The following is a 3,878-nucleotide window of genomic DNA, read 5'->3' on the forward strand; positions in this document are numbered from 1 at the left end:
ATTCATGAGTCTCCTTTTTCTAACCCAATCAGATGGTGAACACCAGGTCCGGGTCAGGAGTTGATCAGCCTGCAGTGCCGCAACGGAGGGCGCGCAACAACACCAACCCCAACCCGCCACCAAGCCAACCGCGCTAGACGCCACCCGCAGGGATGGAGCAGTTCCTCACCGCCCAGACTCAGCTGCTGACCAACATGGCGAACACCATCGCCAACATGCAGGCTCAGATGAACCAAGCTCCACCACCTCCGCCACCACCAGCAAGGGACAGTCACAGGGAGTTCATGAGTCACAAGCCTCCCACATTCTCTCATTCACCGGATCCACTTCAAGCTGATGACTGGATCAAAATCATGGAGAAGATGCTCAACCTCGCCTAGTGTACTGACAGGGAGAAGGTCATTTATGCTTCAGGCAGAATGGAAGGGACCGCCGCAGATTGGTGGGATGCTTACACAGCAGCTCATGACAACCCCGACACTATCAGCTGGCAGGAGTTCAGGAGCAAGTTCAGGGAGCAGCACATACCCAAGGGCCTGATGAAGCTCAAGAAGCAGGAGTTCCTTGCATTGAAACAAGGAGCAATATCCGTGAGCGAGTATCGTGACAAGTTCATCCAACTATCTCGTTACACCCCTGCAGATGTCGCAGATGATGAGGAGAAGCAGGATCACTTCAGGGAGGGTCTGATTGGTCCTATCAAATATCAACTAATGGTGCACACCTTTGACAGTTTCCAGAAGATGGTGGACAAAGCCATCATGGTGGAGCATGCTCGCAAGGAGATGGGTGAGCAGAAGAGGAAGTACGAGTCACCGACGCAGTTCAGCAGCAATGCACGTCCTCGCTTCAACGCCCCGCAAGGAACACCTTTCCGCTCAGGAGGACAGAATGTCAACTTCGGGCAGAGTCAGTACCCGCGCTTCAACCAATAGGGTCAACAGCAGCAGCAAGCTCAACATGCAGGATAGTCAGTGCAGCGTTCGAACTTTCAGCAGAATCGCCAGGGCACCCCTACGGGCACGCCAATGAGAAACAATGCCACTGCTCCCGCCGGTGGTAATAATTGCTTCAGATGTGGTGAAGCGGGACATTATGCCAATGCGTGTCCCAAGAAAAATACTCAGCACACTTCAGGCCAGTTTAACAACAGTGGACAGAGGCAGACACCGCAGCAACAGCAACCGCCCCGAAAGAACATGCAGACGCCCCAGAGCAACAAGGGTCAGCAAAACTACATCCGCGGGCGAGTGAATCATGTGGCCGCGGAGACCGCTCAGGAGGCTCAGGACGTTGTGTTCGGTATGTTTCTTGTCAACTCAGCTCCTGCATCAGTTTTATTCGATTCTGGAGCATCGCATACATTCATCTCTACTGAATATGTAGCTAAGTACTCCATTCCCCTATGCACCATGCCTAGTTCCATGTTAGTAAATTCACCTAGGGGAAATATGAGGGCTGTGTACCGATGTCTCGGGGTAAAAATACAAATCATGGGCAAGGAATTCTGTGCAAACCCGATAGTCCTGCCATCAAGTGGTATTGATATAATTCTCGGAATGGGATGGTTGACAAAATACGATGCAGTGATTCATTGTTCCAAGCGATCAGTGGTTCTCACTAGCCAGGAAGGTGAAAGATTTGAGTTTGTTGCAACACTTCCGTCGGCAGCAGATTGTGCAGTGAATCAGTTGAAGGCAAGTTCGATGGAGGATATCAGAGTTGTCAGCGAGTACCCGGATGTCTTCCTTGATGATTTGCCAGGTATGCCACCCGAACGTGACATTGAATTTATTATAGATCTTTTACCTGGTACTGCACCTATCGCTAAGAGGCCATATAGAATGTCAGTTGGTAAATTAGAGGAACTTAAGAAACAACTAAAAGAATTGCTAGATAAGGGGTACATCCGTCCTAGCTCTTCACCTTGGGGAGCACCCGTAATATTCATTGAAAAGAAGGATGGTACGCAGCGGATGTGTGTTGACTACAGGGCTTTGAATGAGGTGACTATCAAGAACAAGTACCCATTGCCGCATATAGAAGACTTGTTTGATCAGTTGAAGGGAGTCAAGGTATTCTCCAAGATTGATTTGAGGTCAGGGTATCATCAGCTGAGGATACGACCTTCAGATATTGCCAAGACAGCATTCACTACCAGGTATGGGTTATATGAATATACAGTGATGTCGTTCGGGTTGACTAATGCTCCAGCTTACTTTATGTATCTGATGAATAAAGTGTTCATGGAGTATCTCGACAAGTTTGTGGTGGTATTCATTGATGATATTCTGGTGTACTCCAAGAATGAAGAGGAACATGAGGAGCATTTGAGACTTGTTTTGCAGAAGCTCAGGGATAATCAGTTGTATGCGAAGCTCAGCAAGTGTGAATTTTGGCTGGAGGAGGTCTCGTTCCTTGGCCATGTTATTACCAAGGGAGGTATTGCAGTAGACCCAGGGAAAGTCAGAGATGTGTTGAAATGGAAGCCGCCTACGACCGTGTCGGAGATCCGAAGTTTCCTGGGACTCGCGGGATATTATCGGAGGTTTATAGAAGGCTTTTCTAAGATAGTGAAACCTCTTACTTCGTTACTAGAGAAAGACAAGAAGTTTGAATGGTCAGAGGCATGCCAAGACAGTTTCGATGAATTGAGAAAAAGGCTGACGACCGCACCGATGTTGGCTATGCCCGATATTCACAAGAGTTTCGACATTTACTGTGATGCTTTTAAGCAAGGTCTTGGCTATGTGTTGATGCAAGAGGGACATGTGATTGCATATGCGTCCTGTCAGTTAAGGAAGCATGAGCAGAACTATCCTACACACGACTTGGAGCTGGCAGCAGTGGTGCATGCTCTGAAGATCTGGAGGCATTAATTGCTGGGTCACACATGCCAGATATACACTGATCACAAGAGTCTGAAGTATATTTTCACTCAGAATGACCTCAACTTGAGACAGCGAAGATGGTTAGAGCTTATCAAGGATTATGATCTGGAGATACACTACCATCCAGGGAAGGCAAATGTGGTTGCTGATGCCTTGAGTCGCAAGAGCTATGTGAACGCGATGATGATTAGTCAGATGCCTCGGGAATTGTACAAGGAATTTGAACGACTCAACCTGGGGTTCGTCGCTCATACGGAAGGAATCACTATAGAAGTGGAGCCAACCCTCGAGCAAGATATACGAAAGGGTCAGCTTGAAGACTCCAAGATACAGGAGATAAAGGAAATGATGGAAGCAGGCAAGGCACCAGATTTTACTGAAGATGAACATGGGACGGTATGGTTCAGAAAGAGGATATGTGTGCCAGATGTGGACCACCTCCGAGAGAAAATTTTGCAGGAAGCTCATGACTCGGCTTATTCTATCCATCCTGGCAGTACTAAGATGTATCAGGATTTGAAGAAAAGGTATTGGTGGTATGGCATGAAACGTGACGATGCAGCTCACGTGGCATTATGTGATGTGTGTCAGAGAGTTAAGGCAGAACATCAGAGACCAGCCGGATTGTTACAGCCATTGAAGGTGCCGGAGTGGAAATGGGAAGAAATCGGTATGGATTTCATTGTGGGGTTGCCACGTACTCGAGATGGTTACGATTCTATATGGGTTATAGTGGACCGACTGACCAAGGTGGCTCACTTTATACCGGTGAAGACTACATGTACAGGTGAATGACTGGCAGAGTTGTACATCTCGCGAATTGTGTGCTTGCATGGAGTACCTAAGAAGATAGTATCAGACAGAGGTACTCAGTTCACGTCTTGATTTTGGCAAAAGTTGCATGAGTCAATGGATACGAAGTTAAATTTCGGCTCCGCTTATCATCCGCAGACTGATGGGCAGACCGAAAGGACAAATCAGGTGTTA

This window comes from Panicum hallii, chromosome 6, assembly GCF_002211085.1.
Source record: "Panicum hallii strain FIL2 chromosome 6, PHallii_v3.1, whole genome shotgun sequence".
Classification (NCBI taxonomy): Eukaryota; Viridiplantae; Streptophyta; class Magnoliopsida; order Poales; family Poaceae; genus Panicum; species Panicum hallii.